This window comes from Arachis stenosperma, chromosome 6 (assembly GCF_014773155.1).
Source record: "Arachis stenosperma cultivar V10309 chromosome 6, arast.V10309.gnm1.PFL2, whole genome shotgun sequence".
NCBI classification, from domain to species: domain Eukaryota; kingdom Viridiplantae; phylum Streptophyta; class Magnoliopsida; order Fabales; family Fabaceae; genus Arachis; species Arachis stenosperma.
This window is the reverse complement of record NC_080382.1, coordinates 94,820-113,380: the sequence shown is the minus strand read 5'-3', so window position 1 is coordinate 113,380 and position 18,561 is coordinate 94,820. Positions and strand designations below refer to the sequence as shown.

Below are 18,561 nucleotides of genomic sequence, written 5' to 3'. Positions count from 1 at the left end.
GCCCGCAGCGTCTTCTTGAGTGAAGGTAATATTGGGAAGGTCGACCGACCTGTCTCGTCCTCCAACATGGTACACCTCCTTAAGGTGTCTTTTGCGCGACGACTTAGAGATCCCTCCTCCTGCGAATCCTTCATTGATCATGTGAACATGCCTCTCAGGGGTGTGATGGGGACGTTCAGCTCGTCCGATCTCTTCATCCCTTCTTCTTTTCTTTGGTTCATCTGTTTTGTTAGCCAGGAACCTGTCTAGTCTTCCTTCCCGGGCTAGCCTTTCTATAACGTTCTTTAGGTCGTAGCACTCATTGGTAGGGTGCCCGTAGACTCGGTGGTATTCGCAATACTATGTCCGACTTCCTCCTCTTTTATGCTTAATCAGACGAGGGGGCAGGATCTTCTCAGTGTTGCATATCTCTCTGTAGACATCCACAAGGGACACCCTGAGGGGAGTGTAGTTGTGGTATTTTCTAGGTTTTTCAGTAGGCTGGTCTTCTTTTTTCTTGGACTCTTTATCCTTGTTCCGAGGTGGGTAGGAGAATCCGGGTTTTGAGGTTTCTCCTAATCGACAGTTCTCCTCCATATTAATGTAATTTTCTGCCCGCTCTTGTACCTCGTTCAGAGATGTTGGGTGCTTTTTGGATATGGAGTGGCTAAAGGGTCCTTCTAGCAGGCCATTGATGAAACCCATGATGGCTGCTTCTGTCGGCAGACTTTGTATGTCCAGACATACTTTGTTGAATCTTTCCATGTAGTTGCGGAGGCTTTCCCAATCTCCTTGCTTAATCCCTAGCAGGCTTGGGGCTTGGCTTTGCCTTTCTGGATGCAGAATCTGGATAGGAATTTCTTGGCGAGGTCATCGAAGCTTGCTATTGACTTTGGCGGCAAACTGTCAAACCACTTTATTGCCGTCTTGGTCAAAGTGGTCGGGAAAGCTTTACAACGGATTGTATCTAAGGCATCCGTAAGATACATCCGACTTCTGAAATTGCTGAGATGATGGCTTGGATCAGACGTACCGTCATATAGGGTCATGTCGGGGGCTTTGAAGTCCTTCGGAACTTTAGCTTTCATGATCCCCTTTGTGAATGGGTCTTGGTCCTTGTGGGGGCTATCTTCATGGCTGGATCGAGTGGTCTTAGTTTTGAGATCAGCTTTGATCTTCAGGAGCTTGTCCTCCAACTCTCGATGCTGTTGTTCATGGATAGCTTCCAAGATTTCAGTGTTTGAGGTTTGTTTATCTCCCTTATTTTGAGGTGTATCTTTTGGTGTGGCATCCGTGTTCTTATGCAGCTTTCTGTCCTCTAAGCCAGAGTTGTGATCGTTGTCAAGGTTGTCCTCCATGATGATGGGATGAATTCCAGGTTCCCCGACAACGGCGCCAATGTTCTGAGGGTTACCTGAAACGGAAGGTTGGTGCACGAAATTGTGATCACTACAACTTCGCACAACTAACCAGCAAGTGCACTGGGTCGTCCAAGTAATAAACCTTACGCGAGTAAGGGTCGATCCCACGGAGATTGTTGGTATGAAGCAAGCTATGGTCACCTTGTAAATCTCAGTCAGGCTCAAATGGGTATAGTGATAAACGAATAAAGCATAAAGATAAAGATAGAGATACTTATGTATATCATTGGTGAGAGCTTCAGATAAGCGAATGAAGACGCCTTCCCTTCCGTCTCTCTGCTTTCCTACTGCCTTCATCCAATCCTTCTTACTCCTTTCCATGGCAAGCTCGTGTAGGGTTTCACCGTTGTCAGTGGCTACCTCCCATCCTCGCAGTGAAAGCTAATGCTCACGCACTCTGTCACAGTACGGCCAATCACCGGTTTGGTTCCCGCTCCTACTGGAATAGAATCCCTCTTTTGCGTCTGTCACTAACGCCCTGCAGGTTACAAGTTTGAAGCACGTCACAGTCATTCAATCATTGAATCCTACTCAGAATACCACAGACAAGGTTAGACCTTCCGGATTCTCTTGAATGCCGCCATCAGTTCTCGCCTATACCACGAAGACTCTGATCTCACGGAATGGCTGGCTCGTTTGTCAGGCGAGCACTCGGTTGTCAGGCGATCAACCATGCATCATGCAATCAAAAATCCAAGAGATATTCACTAAGCCTTAGATGCGTGTAGAACAAGAGTGGTTGTCAGTCACTTTGTTCATGAGTGAGAATGGTGATGGGCGTCAATCATCACCTTCATCATGTTGAAGAACAAGTGATATCTTGGACAAAGAACAAGCGGGATTGAATAGAAGAACAATAGTAATTGCATTAATACTCGAGGTACAGCAGAGCTCCACACCTTAATCTATGGTGTGTAGAAACTCCACCGTTGAAAATACATAAGAACAAAAATGATCATTGGTTTCGGCCCCAAGAGAGGGAACCAGAAGAACCAAGATGAAAATACAATAGTAAAAGGTCCTACTTATAGAAAACTAGTAGCCTAAGGTGTACAAAGATGAGTAAATGACATAAAAATCCACTTCCGGGCCCACTTGGTGTGTGCTTGGGCTGAGCAATGAAGCATTTTCGTGTAGAGACTCTTCTTGGAGTTAAACGCCAGCTTTTATTCCAGTTTGGGCGTTTAACTCCCATTTTGGTGCCAGTTCCGGCGTTTAACGCTGGGAATTCTGAGGGTGACTTTGAACGCCGGTTTGGGCCATCAAATCTTGGGCAAAGTATGGACTATCATATATTGCTGGAAAGCCCAGGATATCTACTTTCCAACGCCGTTGAGAGCGCGCCAATTGGGCTTCTGTAGCTCCAGAAAATCCACTTCGAGTGCAGGGAGGTTAGAATCCAACAGCATCTGCAGTCCTTTTCAGTCTCTGGATCAGATTTTTGCTCAGAACCTTCAATTTCAGCCAGAAAATACCTGAAATCACAGAAAAACACACAAACTCATAGTAAAGTCCAGAAAAGTGAATTTTTACTAAAAACTAATAAAAATATACTAAAAACTCAACTCAAACTATCAAAAACATACTAAAAACAATGCCAAAAAGCGTACAAATTATCCGCTCATCACAACACCAAACTTAAATTGTTGCTTGTCCCCAAGCAACTGAAAATCAAATAAGATAAAAAGAAGAGAATATACTATAGACTCCAAATTATCAATGAAACTAAGCTCCAAATTAGATGAGCGGGACTAGTAGCTTTTTGCCTCCGAACAGTTTTGGCATCTCACTTTATCCTTTGAAATTCAGAATGATTGGCTTCTTTAGGAACTCAGAATCCAGATAGTGTTATTGATTCTCCTAGTTAAGTATGATGATTCTTGAACACAGCTACTTATTGAGTCTTGGCCGTGGCCCAAAGCACTCTGTCTTCCAGTATTACCACCGGATACATACATGCCACAGACACATAATTGGGTGAACCTTTTCAGATTGTGACTCAGCTTTGCTAAAGTCCCCAATTAGAGGTGTCCAGGGTTCTTAAGCACACTCTTATTGCCTTGGATCACAACTTTATTTCTTTCTTTTTCTTTTTTTTTTTTTCGTTTTTCTCCTTCTTTTTTTTTTGTATTCACTGCTTTTTTTTGCTTCAAGAATCATTTTTATGATTTTTCAGATCCTCAGTAACATGTCTCCTTATTCATCATTCTTTCAAGAGCCAACAATTTTAACATTCATGAATCAACAAATTCAAAAGACATATGCATTGTTCAAGCATACATTCAGAAAACAAAAAGTATTGTCACCACATCAAACTAATTAAGCTAGTTTTAAAGATGAATTTAAAATCCTGTACTTCTTGTTCTTTTGTAATAAAAACAGTTTTCATTTAAGAAAGGTGATGGATTCACATTCATAGCTTTAAGGCATAGACACTAAGACACTAATGATCATAAGACACAAACATAGACAAACATAAGCATGAAAATTTCGAAAAACAAAAGAGCAAGGAAATTAAAGAACGGGTCCACCTTAGTGATGGCGGCTTGTTCTTCCTCTTGAAGATCCTATGGAGTGCTTGAGCTCCTCAATGTCTCTTCCTTGTCTTTGTTGCTCCTCTCTCATGATGAGAGGGGTCTCTTTGTTTGCTCCATCCTTTTCTTAGTGATGGGCTTGAGGTCATGCCTTCTCAGTTGAACCGGCTTCCCTCTTGAATTTCTCTTCCATTGGGCGTCCTCTTCACAGATATCTATGAGGACTTGGTCCAACCTTTTGATCAAAGTTGACCCTTCTTCATGGCCACAACTTCATAGAAGTGGTCTTGATGCACCCTTGAGATGAATCTCTCCATCTCCCATGACTCGGAGGTGGAAGCTTTTTGCCTTCCTTTTCCTCTTTCTAGAGGTTTCTCCGGCCTTGGATGCCATAAATGGTTATGGAAAAACAAAAAGCAATGCTTTTACCACACCAAACTTAAAATGTTTGCTCGTCCTCGAACAAAAGAAGAAAGAAGAGAGTAGATGAAGAAGAAATGAGGAAGAGGGAGATGGTGGTGTATTCGGCCAAGGAGGGGGAGAAGTGGTGTTTTGGTTGTGTGAAAATGAAGGAGTGAAGAAGGGTATTTATAGGAGAGAGGGGAGATGGGGTTCGGCCATATTGGGTGGGTTTGGGAGGGAAAGTGGTTTGAATTTGAAGGGTGAGGTTGGTGGGGTTTTATGAAGGATGTATGTGAGTGGTGAAGAGAAAGATGGGATTTGATAGGTGAAGGGGTTTTGGGGAAGAGGTATTGAGGTGATTGGTGAATGGGGGAAGAAGAGAGAGAGTGGTGGTGGGGTTGGTGGGGATCCTGTGGGGTCCACAGATCCTGTGGTGTCAAGGAAAAGTCATCCCTGCACCAAATGTTGCTCAAAATTACGTTTTGAGCCATTTCTGGCGTTAAACGCCGGGCTGGTGCCCATTCCTGGCGTTTAACGCCAGGTTCTTGCCCTTTTCTGGCGTTTAACGCCAGTCTGGTGCCCCTTTCTGGCGTTAAACGCCCAGAATGGTGCCAGACTGGGCGTTAAACGCCCAACTGCTAGGTTTACTGGCGTTTGAACGCCAGCAGCATCTTCCTCCAGGGTGTGCTATTTTTCTTCCTGTTTTTCATTCTGTTTTTGCTTTTTTAATGGATTTTGTGACTTCTTATGATCATCAACCTACAAAAAACATAAAATAACAAAAGAAACTATATAAATTATAACATTGGGTTGCCTCCCAACAAGCGCTTCTTTAATGTCAGTAGCTTGACAGAGGGCTCTCATGGAGCCTCACAGATACTCAGAGCAAATGTTGGAACCTCCCAACACCAAACTTAAAGTTTGAATGTGGGGGTTCAACACCAAACTTAGAGTTTGGTTGTGGCCTCCCAACACCAAACTTAGAGTTTGACTGTGGGGGCTCTTCTTGACTCTGATTTGAGAGAAGCTCTTCATGCTTCATCTCTATGGTGACAGAGGGATATCCTTGAGCCTTAAACACAAAGGATTCTCCATTCACTTGAATGATCAGTTCACCTCCATCAACATCAATCACAGCCTTTGCTGTGGCTAGGAAGGGTCTGCCAAGGATGATGGTTTCATCCATGCACTTCCCAGTCTCTAGGACTATGAAATCAGTAGGGATGTAATGGTCTTCAATCTTAACCAGAACATTCTCTACAAGTCCATAAGCTTGTTTTCTTGAGTTGTCTGCCATCTCTAGTGAGATTTTTGCAGCTTGTACCTCAAAGATCCTTAGCTTCTCCATTACTGAGAGAGGCATGAGGTTTACACTTGACCCTAAGTCACACAGAGCCTTCTTGAAGGTCATGGTGCCTATGGTACAAGGTATGGAAAACTTCCCAGGGTCTTGTCTCTTTTGAGGTAATTTCTGCCTAGACAAGTCATCCAGTTCTTTGGTGAGCAAAGGAGGTTCATTCTCCCAAGTCTCATTTCCAAATAACTTGTCATTTAGCTTCATGATTGCTCCAAGGTATTTAGCAACTTGCTCTTCAGTGACATACTCATCCTCTTCAGAGGAAGAATACTCATCAGAGCTCATGAAAGGCAGAAGTAAGTCCAATGGAATCTCTATGGGCTCATTTTGAGCCTCAGATTCCCATGGTTCCTCATTGGGGAACTCATTGGAAGTTGGTGCACGCCCATTGAGGCCTTCCTCAGTGGCGTCCACTTCCTCTTCATCCTCTCCAAATTCGGCCATGTTTATGGCTTTGCACTCTCCTTTTGGATTTTCTTCTGTGTTGCTTGGGAGAGTACTTGGAGGGAGTTCAGTAACTTTCTTGCTCAGCTGTCCCACTTGTCCTTCCAAATTTCTAATGGAGGACCTTGTTTCATTCATGAAACTTTGAGTGGTTTTAATTAGATCAGAGACCATGGTTGCTAAGTCAAAGGGGTTCTGCTTAGGATTCTCTGTCTGTTGCTGAGAAGATGATGGAAAAGGTTTGCCATTGTTAAACCTGTTTCTTCCACCATTATTATTGAAACCTTGTTGAGGTCTCTCTTGATTCTTCCATGAGAGATTTGGGTGATTTCTCCATGAAGAATTATAGGTGTTACCATAGGGTTCTCCTAGGTAATTCACCTCTTCCATTGAAGGGTTCTCAGGATCATAAGCTTCTTCCTCAGATGAAGCCTCCTTAGTACTGCTTGGTGCATTTTGCATTCCAGACAGACTTTGAGAAATCAAATTGACTTGTTGAGTCAATATTTTATTCTGAGCCAAAATGGCGTTCAGAGTGTCAATCTCAAGAACTCCTTTCTTCTGACCAGTCCCATTGTTCACAGGATTCCTTTCAGAAGTGTACATGAATTGGTTATTTGCAACCATCTCAATTAGCTCTTGAGCCTCTGTAGGCGTCTTCTTCAGATGAAGAGATCCTCCAGCAGAGCTATCCAAAGACATCTTGGACAGTTCAGAGAGACCATCATAGAAAATGCCTATGATGCTCCATTCAGAAAGCATGTCAGAAGGACATTTTCTGATTAATTGTTTGTATCTTTCCCAAGCTTCATAGAGGGATTCTCCATCCTTCTGTCTGAAAGTTTGGACTTCCACTCTAAGCTTGCTCCATCTTTGAGGTGGAAAGAACTTTGCCAAGAAGGCATTGACTAGCTTTTCCCATGAGTCCAGGCTTTCTTTAGGTTGTGAGTCCAACCAAGTCCTAGCTCTGTCTCTTACAGCAAAAGGGAATAGCATCAGTCTATAGACCTCAGGGTCTATCCCATTAGTCTTGACTGTGTCACAGATTTGCAAGAATTCAGCTAAAAACTGATGAGGATCTTCCATTGGAAGTCCATGGAACTTGCAATTCTGTTGCATTAGAGAAACTAATTGAGGCTTAAGCTCAAAGTTGTTTGCTCCAATGGCAGGGATAGAGATGCTTCTCCCATAGAAGTCGGGAGTAGGTGCAGTAAAGTCACCCAGCACCTTCCTTGCATTGTTGGCATTGTTGTTGTTTTCGGCTGCCATAAGTTCTTCTTCTTTGAAGAATTCGGTCAGGTCCTCTAAAGAGAGTTGTGCTTTGGCTTCTCTTATCTTTCTCTTCAAGGTCCTTTCGGGTTCAGGGTCAGCTTCAACAAGAATGCCTTTGTCTCTGCTCCTGCTCATATGAAAGAGAAGAGAACAAGAAAATAGGGAATCCTCTATGTCACAGTATAGAGATTCCTTGAGGTGTCAGAGGAAAAGAGAAATAGAAAGAAGAAGGAGAAGAAGAATTCGAACTTTACTTAGATAAGGTTCGAATTGTGCATTGAGAAGGAGTGGTACTCTATAAATAGAAGGATGTGAGAAGGAGGGAAGAAGATTTTCGAAAATTAATTAAAATATTTTGAAAACATTTTTGAAAAACATTAATTGGTTTTCGAAAATAAAAGTGGAAAAGAAATCAAGTGATTTTTGAAAAAGATTTTTAAATTAGAAATCAAAAAGATTTGATTGAAAACTATTTTGAAAAAGATGTAGTTAAGAAGATATGATTGGTTTTAAAAAAAAGATGCGATTGAAAAGATATGATTTGAAAACAATTTTAAAAAAAGATATGATTTGAAAACAATTTTAAAAAGATATGATTTTAAAAATAAATGACTTGCCTAACAAGAAAAGATATGATTCAAACATAAAACCTTCCTCAACAGAAAAGGCAAAAAATGTTCAATCAAATCATTAATTGTTAGTAAGTATCTTTGAAAAAGGAAAGAAATTAATTTTGAAAACATTTGATTGAAAAGATTTGATTTGAAAAAGATTTGATTTTGAAAAACTTTGAAAACTTGAAAAAAAATTGATTTGAAAACAAAATCTTCCCCCTAGCACCATCCTGGCGTTAAACGCCCAGAATGGTGCACATTCTGGCGTTTAACGCCCAAAACTATACCCTTTTAACGCCCAGCCAGGTACCCTGGCTGGCGTTTAAACGCCAGTCTGCCTTCTTCACTGGGCATTTTCGAATGCCCAACTTTTTCTGTATAATTCCTCTGCAGTATGTTCTGAATCTTTAATTCTCTGTATTATTGACTTGAAAAGACACAAATAAAAAATATTTTTGGATTTTTAATAATGAGGAATAATCAAAATGCAACTAAAATCAAATAACAATGCATGCAAGACACCAAACTTAGCAGTTTGTATATATGGGAAACAACAAAACACTCAAGTCAATAGAATTCAAAGATCAAAACAAGAAAATCATCAAGAACAACTTGAAGATTAATGAAGACACATGCATGAATGCAGTAAGAACAGAAACATGCAATTGACACTAAACTTAAGATGAGACTCTAGACTCAAACAAGAATTATTTTTGGATTTTATGCTTTTGTAATTTTTTTTTTGGGTTATTTTTCGAAAATTAGGTGAAAAGGAAAATAAAGGTATCAAAATTCTTAATGAGAATTCCAGGAATCATGCAATGTTAGTCTAAAGCTTTAGTCTAAAGGAATTAGACATAGCTAGCTAAGCTTCAGCAAGACATTGCATTCAAGAGCTAAATTGATGATGATCAATCAGCTTTGGTGATGATAAGAACATCACCTTGAAACACTAGAATTCATTCTTAAGAACTCTGAAGAAAAATAATACCTAATCTAAGCAACAAGATGAACCGTCAGTTGTCCATACACAAGAACAATCCCCGGCAACGGCGCCAAAAACTTGGTGCACGAAATTGTGATCACTACAACTTCGCACAACTAACCAGCAAGTGCACTGGGTCGTCCAAGTAATAAACCTTACGCGAGTAAGGGTCGATCCCACGGAGATTGTTGGTATGAAGCAAGCTATGGTCACCTTGTAAATCTCAGTCAGGCTCAAATGGGTATAGTGATAAACGAATAAAGCATAAAGATAAAGATAGAGATACTTATGTATATCATTGGTGAGAGCTTCAGATAAGCGAATGAAGACGCCTTCCCTTCCGTCTCTCTGCTTTCCTACTGCCTTCATCCAATCCTTCTTACTCCTTTCCATGGCAAGCTCGTGTAGGGTTTCACCGTTGTCAGTGGCTACCTCCCATCCTCGCAGTGAAAGCTAATGCTCACGCACTCTGTCACAGTACGGCCAATCACCGGTTTGGTTCCCGCTCCTACTGGAATAGAATCCCTCTTTTGCGTCTGTCACTAACGCCCTGCAGGTTACAAGTTTGAAGCACGTCACAGTCATTCAATCATTGAATCCTACTCAGAATACCACAGACAAGGTTAGACCTTCCGGATTCTCTTGAATGCCGCCATCAGTTCTCGCCTATACCACGAAGACTCTGATCTCACGGAATGGCTGGCTCGTTTGTCAGGCGAGCACTCGGTTGTCAGGCGATCAACCATGCATCATGCAATCAGAAATCCAAGAGATATTCACTAAGCCTTAGATGCGTGTAGAACAAGAGTGGTTGTCAGTCACTTTGTTCATGAGTGAGAATGGTGATGGGCGTCAATCATCACCTTCATCATGTTGAAGAACAAGTGATATCTTGGACAAAGAACAAGCGGGATTGAATAGAAGAACAATAGTAATTGCATTAATACTCGAGGTACAGCAGAGCTCCACACCTTAATCTATGGTGTGTAGAAACTCCACCGTTGAAAATACATAAGAACAAAAATGATCATTGGTTTCGGCCCCAAGAGAGGAAACCAGAAGAACCAAGATGAAAATACAATAGTAAAAGGTCCTACTTATAGAAAACTAGTAGCCTAAGGTGTACAAAGATGAGTAAATGACATAAAAATCCACTTCCGGGCCCACTTGGTGTGTGCTTGGGCTGAGCAATGAAGCATTTTCGTGTAGAGACTCTTCTTGGAGTTAAACGCCAGCTTTTATTCCAGTTTGGGCGTTTAACTCCCATTTTGGTGCCAGTTCCGGCGTTTAACGCTGGGAATTCTGAGGGTGACTTTGAACGCCGGTTTGGGCCATCAAATCTTGGGCAAAGTATGGACTATCATATATTGCTGGAAAGCCCAGGATGTCTACTTTCCAACGCCGTTGAGAGCGCGCCAATTGGGCTTCTGTAGCTCCAGAAAATCCACTTCGAGTGCAGGGAGGTCAGAATCCAACAGCATCTGCAGTCCTTTTCAGTCTCTGGATCAGATTTTTGCTCAGAACCTTCAATTTCAGCCAGAAAATACCTGAAATCACAGAAAAACACACAAACTCATAGTAAAGTCCAGAAAAGTGAATTTTTACTAAAAACTAATAAAAATATACTAAAAACTCAACTCAAACTATCAAAAACATACTAAAAACAATGCCAAAAAGCGTACAAATTATCCGCTCATCAAAGGTCGATCTCGGAGGAGATCTGCTATTGTGGCCGGAGCTATCGTGTCCGCTTGCTGAGCCTTGAGATGCTGCTGATCCTTGGTTACCGGAGGGTGGTGGTACCTGCAAGAGACTTCAATGCTTAAGTTAGCATGGGCTTTAAGCAGGTTTTTTTTTGTAGAATCAGAATATGAGTTATACCTGGGTGCTCCAGTGTATTTATAGTAGGGGTGAGCACGAGTAGCGGGTACCCGATTACCCACCTGGACCCGAACCGAACCAATTAAATTGGTTCAGGAACCGACGGGTAATCGGGTCCGACCCGAACCAAACTGATGACATTTACTGATGATTGGTTCGGGTATCGGTTTTGGGGGCGCGGAACCCGAACCAACCCGTATACCCAATTATAATTAATTAAATAAAAATATATATATATATATATATATATATATATATAAAACTTTGTAAACGCATAACCTGATAACCCTAATACACAATCTCACTAACGGCGCAACTAAAGTTACCAAACCATGGCAAAACCCTAGCAGAGGCAAAGGCGCAGAGCTTCCTCCTACCACGCAACCAGCTTGGCAGCTTCTCCAATCTTCATCGTCTTCTACTCTTCTCCATTAGGCGTCAGGCGCATCGTCTTCTCTACCTCGTCCTTGGGACCATCTGGTGTATCGTCTTCCTCGTAGCGGCAGCGACGCAGCAACCAACTTTCTCCCGGTCGTTGGCGTCTTAGTCAGTATCTCTGTCAGCATCGTTGTTTGCGGTTCCCTCTCCAGCAGCCAGCTTCGTCTTCAGTCAGCTGTTCCCTCTCCAGCAGCCAGCTTCCTCCAAGATCCAGCGTCGTCTTCTCCGGTCACTCATTCAGGTTAGTCTATAAACTTTGGGGAATGTTATATGTTAAACTATTAATTGTTTGATTTTCTGTTCAATTTTTGAAAAATATATTCTTATTTGTTGTTGAATAAAGCAATCTTGATCATTCTGAAACAATCCTGCTGTTCAATTTTTTAAAAATCTTGCTCTTGTGTAAAAGCTAGATTTGATTTTGAACTGAGGAGTGAGGATCTTCTATAAGCTAATTTTGATTTTTAACTTCAAAAATCTTATGCTAATTGCTATGCAGTTACTATTATGATTCATGGTAGCAAATATTTATAACAGAGACCAAACCCTTAGAGTTTGATATTTGATGTTCACTAAAAACTAGAAGCCCACTTAGAATTTGGAGTTGAAACCAAACATAAAACATTACGCTGAAGGCAAGGTGACATTAAGGATGATATTAAGGATGTAGCAAGTGATGATGGAGTGCAATTATTATGATATTTGTATTCCTATTTGTATATGTATTTATTCTTTTTTTTATCTATCATGCAATTTCACTAATATGTGATTTTATCTTGTTAATTGAGTTGATTTGATTAATTTAAATCGGTGTCTGTAAAGTAGTATCCATCAGAAGGAGTTAGGTGCTGTCAAATTGTGACATTAAGTATTAATTTCCCTCTCCAGCAAGTTGATTTCACTAATATGTGATTTTATCTTGTTAATTGAGTTTATTTTGTATTGAATCATAAGATATACTGATATAGGATGACATTAAGGATGTAGCAAGTGATGATGGAGTGCAATTATCATGATATTTGTATTCCTATTTGTATATGTATTTATTATTTTTTTTTATCTATCATGAAATTTCACTAATATGTGATTTTATCTTGTTAATTGAGTTTATTTTGTATTGAATCATAAGATATACTGATATAGGATGACATTAAGGATGTAGCAAGTGATGATGGAGTGTAATTATCATGATATTTGTATTCCTATTTGTATATGTATTTATTCTTTTTTTTATCTATCATGTAATTTCACTAATAATTTAACAAATACATGACTTTTCTTATTTTATGTATTTTGCAGATTCAAAAAAATGGGGAAAACTAACCCTAAAAGTGATTCGGTTGTTGGAAGTACTTCTTCTCCAAGTGCAGCCACTCCCGCTGCTGAGAACGATGGTTTTTCTGGTGGAACATCGCAAAGTCCAGCTCCCCAGCATTGCCTGCCTCAAATCCTTCATCAGAAACACAAACTGAAGCTGCTGGAACTACTGGCGAGCCTCCAAAAGAGGTAAAACGTAAACCCAGTAGAGCACCTAGTAGTGTTTAGGTGCATTTTACTAAAAGTTCTCCCAATGAAGCTTGCTGCAACTATTATAAAAAAAAATATGCATGCAATAGTTCTAGTCATGGTACAACAAACTTGCATAAACATTTAAGAATTTTCACTAAAAACCCTCATAAGCAAGTTGAAAAGGGGCAGAAAACTATTGCTCTTGGGAGCCAATTTGAGGATGACCCTAATGCAGTCACTATGAAGCTTGTTGATTTTAATCAAGAGGAAACTCGTCTTGCTCTTGCAAATATGATAATTGTTGATGAACTTCCTTTTAAATTTGTTGAGGCTCAAGGCTTTAGGCAATTTATGAGTAAAGCACAACCTAGGTTTAAGGTTCCTTCTCGTTGGACAATTGCTAGAAATTGTATGGCTTTGTTTAGATATGAGAAAGAGAAGTTGAGAACATTGTTATCTGAAAATCGCCAAATGGTTTCCCTTACTACTGATACTTGGACCTCAATTCAGAATTTGAATTATATGTGTGTGACTGCGCATTATATTGATGAGTCTTGGACATTGCATAAAAAAGTTTTGAATTTTGGTTTGATTACTGATCATAAGGGTGAAACTATAGGGAGAGCCTTAGAACAGTGCTTGCAAGAGTGGAGTATTAGAAGGATATGTTGTGTAACTGTTGACAATGCTAGTGCTAATGGTGTTGCAATTTCGTATTTACTTAGAGGCATGGGTGATTGGAATGGGTCAACATTGTTAAATGGGGAGTTCATGCATATGAGGTGTTGTGCTCACATATTAAATCTAATTGTCGGTGATGGTATGAAAGAGATTGATAGCTCAATAACTAAAATCAGAATTGCATGCAAGTTTGTTAGGTCATCTCCTGCTAGGATGCAAGCTTTTAAGAGGTGTGTTCGAGAGGCTAATATAACTTCTAAAGCTAGTGTAGTGTTAGATGTGCCTACTAGGTGGAACTCTACCTATTTGATGCTAGAGGCTGCTGAGAAGTTTGAATCGGCTTTTAGTCGGCTTAGTTATCAAGACTCATTTTATTTGTTGGCGCTTGAGTCTGAAGGAGGACCTCCTGATGCTAATGATTGGACAAGGGCACGTGTGTTTGTGAAGTTCTTGAAGATATTTTATGATGCAACTCTTACTTTTTCTGGTTCTTTGAATGTTACATGTAATAATTTTTTCAATAAGTTGTGTGACATTCAAAAAACTTTGAATAAGTGGAGAAAGAGTAATGATGTTGGTTTGCAAAAGATGGCGACACAAATGAAAGTGAAACTAGACAAATATTGGGAGGGTGATGGGATAAATTACTTTCTCTTTGTGGCTGTTTTTCTTGATCCTCGTTACAAGTATGAGTATGTTGAATTTTGTCTTAATCGGGTGTATGGGTTGAATCAAGCCAAAGATATGTTGAAAAAATTGAAGGATATCATTCATAAGTTGTTTGAGTATTACTCCATGATGTATCCCCTTCCGGATGGTAGTTCTTCTGGTAGTTTTAATTCTAGCATTACCTCTCATGATCATGGGGTTGGTGGTGAAAATGCAATTGAGGAGGAAGATGGCTTCGAAGATGAGTTTAGAATGAGGGTTAAAAAAAAGCAAGGTGAGGTCAAAAGGAATGAATTGGAAAGATACATGGAAGATGATGTGGAGGATAACATTCCCGGTTTTGACATTTTGCGTTGGTGGAAATTGAAATCAATGAAGTATTATGCTCTTGCTCGCATGGCTAGGGATTTGTTGGCTATTCCCGTCTCTACCGTGTCTTCTGAGTCGGCATTTAGTACTAGTGGTCGTGTGCTTGACCAATTTAGAAGCTCATTAAGTCCTTCTACTGTTGAGTCTCTAATTTGCGCACAAAATTGGTTGAAGACTCAAGAGAAGATGTATGACTTAAAGCAAGAACTTGATGACCAAGAAAAACTTGAATTAGGTAACTATTTTTAAATTATATTTCTTTAAATTATCATGTAATTGTTGTTATTGTTGAGTCTCTAATAATAATTTAATTACTATTAATGTAGAGCTCTCAGCTTTAACAATATCTAATCAAGCCATTGAAGTTGATGTTGTTTACAACAATTTGAGGTTAACATTTTTATTTACTGTTATTTGTTGAATTTCTTTTAATTAATCAATTTTATATGTTGACATTAGCTAATTAGATGCTGATTTTTTGAAGGTCACAACTCCTCTCTTGAATATGCTTGGTTGATGGAGTGAAGGATTATGGAGTGAAGACTTTGAAAAACAAATATTTCTATTGCACTTTTGTATTGAGCTTCTAATGTTTAGATTTTATTGTGTTTTGGTTTTAGCTTTTTTCAAAGATTATTCACTAGACTTTTGTGTTTAACTTCTAATATTTCTATTGCACTTTTATATTTTCATTAGACAAGATTATTCACTATTAATATGTTTGGATTTAGTTTTTAATGTCTTTGGTGTTTAATATGTTTGCATTAATTTTTGTTGATGTTACATGTTTATTGTATTTGTTGAATTTTTAACATAAAAATTTGCCAATTTGTTTTTTTTTTTTAATTTCAAAGTCATCGGGTACCCACTACCCGAACCGAACCAACCCACTCTTAATCGGTTTGGTTTGGTTCGGGTACAAGCATAAAAAAATGCAAATCCGAACCAAACCGAACCAATTACTTTTTGATCGGTTCGGTTTTAATTTTACCTTAAACCCGAACCAAACCGACCCGTTCTCACCCCTAATTTATATTAGTGTGGAGTGGCCTCCTTTGAGATAAGTTAGTTATCTTATCTTATATTTTGTGGGTGAGTCCCCTTATCTTTGGCCAACCGCCTTTGAGGTGGGCTGTGTCCTTCGGTCCTGGGCCTATTTAGGGCCTCTAGTAATTTGGCTGAGCTCTTTACGGAGAGGTCGGTGACGACCAACCTTTACAAGAGTCGGTCGCTTTTGTCTTTGTCCAATCCGAATCATGTAGCTCGACCCATGGTATGAACACTAGGGTTAACGAGAAATCAAGACCAGTGCCTGAAGGAGATCTGAAAAAAGTGCAAGGTCGGGGACTCGGAGGACAAGTTCACTTTTGTGAACAGGAACCTCCCCCACAACCTGAAAGATCTCCTCATAGAGATGATCCGAGCAAATGGCGACTTGTTTGCCTGGACACCAACTAACATGCCGGGGATCGTTCGCCAGTTCATGTCACATTACCTAGCTATGAGGGCAGATGCCAAGCCCGTAGCCCAAAGACAAAGGAAGATGTCCCAGGAGAGAGCCAACAAGGTGGCCAAGCAGACGGCCAGCTTGCTGGAAGCAGGGTTCATCAAGGAACTAGATTACTCGACCTCGTTGTCGAACATAGTCCTCGTTAAAAAGGCCAACGGGAAGTGGAGGATGTGTGTGGACTACTCAAACCTCAACAAGGCATGTCCTAAGGACTCTTTCCCCTACCCAATATTGATGCCTTGGTAGACGCGGCGGTAGGCTATCATTTTCTAAGCTTCATGGACCCGTACTCTGGGTACAATCAGATATCGATGCACCGGCCCGACGAGGAAAAGACGGCGTTCATAACACCGGGCGGTACTTACTGCTACAAGGTAATGTCGTTCGGGTTGAAGAACGCGGGGGTGACTTATCAAAGGCTAATGAGCAAGGTCTTTAGCGACCTAATCAGGAAATCGGTAGAGGTGTACGTCGATGATACATCTCTCCGACGGCACAATATGAGGCTTAACCCCCTCAAGTGCACTTTTGCCATGGAGGCCGAGAAGTTCCTAGGTTTCATGATAACGCAGAGGGGAGTGGAAGCTAACCCTGATAAATGCAAAGCTATTTTGTGAATGGCAAGCCTGGGATGCATAAAGGACGTGTAGAGATTGGCCAGAAGACTTACGGCCCTATCCCGTTTCCTCGGCGCGTCGGCGGCCAAAGCTCTCCCATTCTTCAACCTCATGAAGAAAGGGATAGCCTTCGAATGGACCCCGACGTGCAAAGAGGCTTTCAACCACTTCAAAAGCATACTCTCAGAGCCACCAGTCCTTGGCAATCCCAAGACCGGCGAGACGCTATTTCTATATCTGGCATTAACGGACGAAGCCTTGGCGGCCGTCCTTGTCCGAGAAGAAGGGAATGTCGAACATCCAGTCTACTTTATAAGCAAAGTGCTGCAAGGTGCGGAGTTAAGGTACAGCAAATTGGAAAGCTAGCCTATGCGCTCCTAATCTCTTCCCAAAGATTGAGGCAATACTTCCAGGAACATCGAGTGACCGTCAGGACAGATCAAGCGATCCGCCAAGTCTTGCAGAGGCCCGACCTGGCAGGACGGATGATGAGTTGGGTGGTTGAGCTGTCTCAGTATGATTTGCAATACGAGCCCAAACACGCAATTAAAGCCCAGGCAATGGCTGATTTCCTAGTGGAAGTAACCGGAGACCTCCACGAGACCCCAAACACATGATGGAAACTCCATGTGGACGGAGCTTCCAACCAAACGTCTGAGGGGGGCAGGGATAATCCTGGAAAGCCCGACCAGAATGGTATACAAGCAGTCTATCAAGTTCGATTTCTCGGTCTCTAACAACCAGGCAGAATACGAGGCCCTAATTGGTGGCCTGTTCTTATTGAAAGAGGTCGGGGAAACCAGAGTGGAGGTGAATAGCGACTCTCAAGTCGTCACCTCCCAAATCAATGGAACCTATCAAGCTAGGGACCCCCTATTACGAAAATACCTAGAAAGGGTCAGAAGTTTAAGCAAAGAGCTCGATGAGGTCGTGGTGCAGCATGTCCCAAGAGAAAGGAACACACAAGCCGACCTCCTATCAAACCTGGCTAGCACAAAACTGGGGATGGGAAACCGGTCCCTGATTCAAGGACTAGTGAAAGAACCAACAATCGCCTTGTGCATGACCCAAGCGGACGTCATTCCCTCGTGGATTGATCCAATTACCGATTTCCTGGAAAGTGGCAAGCTCCCTGACGGAGACAAGGACACAAAGGCGATAAGGAGGGAGGCGACCAAGTACATAATAATACAGGGCCAAACCCTTGCTGAAGTGCCTACACCCCGACCAGATGGACTATGTCTTGAGGGAAGTCCATGAGGGGTGTTGCGGCCACCATATCGGTGGAAAGGCTTTGGCTCGGAAGCTCGTTAGGGCCGGTTACTTTTAGCCCTCGATGATGTCGGACTCCCAGAAGTTCGTCAAGAAGTGCAAGAGGTGTCAAGAAAACGCCAACTTCCATAGGATCCCGGCAGCCGAGCTAAGTTTACTAATGGCCTCCCGACCTTTCAATCAATGGGGGGTTGGCCTTTTGGGACCTTTCCCGGTGAGGCCTAGGCAGGTTAAATACCTGATCGTGGCCATTGACTACTACACGAAGTGGGTTGAGGCAGAGCCGCTGGCCAGCATATCGTCAGCAAATTGCCGCAAGTTTATGTGGAGGCAAGTAATCTCCAGAATCGGAATCCCAGAGGTCGTGATATCAGAAAATGGGACGCAGTTTGCAGATAAGAAGTTTGGTGAGTTCCTTACAGACCTAGGGATAAAATAAAGGTTCTCGTCAATGGAGCACCCACAGACCAATGGCCAAGTTGAAGCCGCGAACAAAGTTATCCTCCAAGGCCTCAAAAAACGGCTTGACCAGAGGAAGGGAGCGTGGGCAGAAGAACTCGCATCAGTCTTATGGTCCTATAGAACAACACCACAATCCTCCACCGGG

At 41.5% G+C, this 18,561-nt stretch overlaps 1 non-coding gene across 1 annotated transcript; it reads left to right on the top strand.

The window, feature by feature from the left end:
* Positions 1–6,893: 6,893 nt before the first annotated feature.
* LOC130937109 (small nucleolar RNA R71) lies at positions 6,894–7,001 on the top strand. Its single transcript, XR_009068342.1, has one exon. It is a non-coding gene; the product is annotated as a small nucleolar RNA R71 (small nucleolar RNA).
* The last annotated feature ends 11,560 nt before the right edge of the window (positions 7,002–18,561 follow it).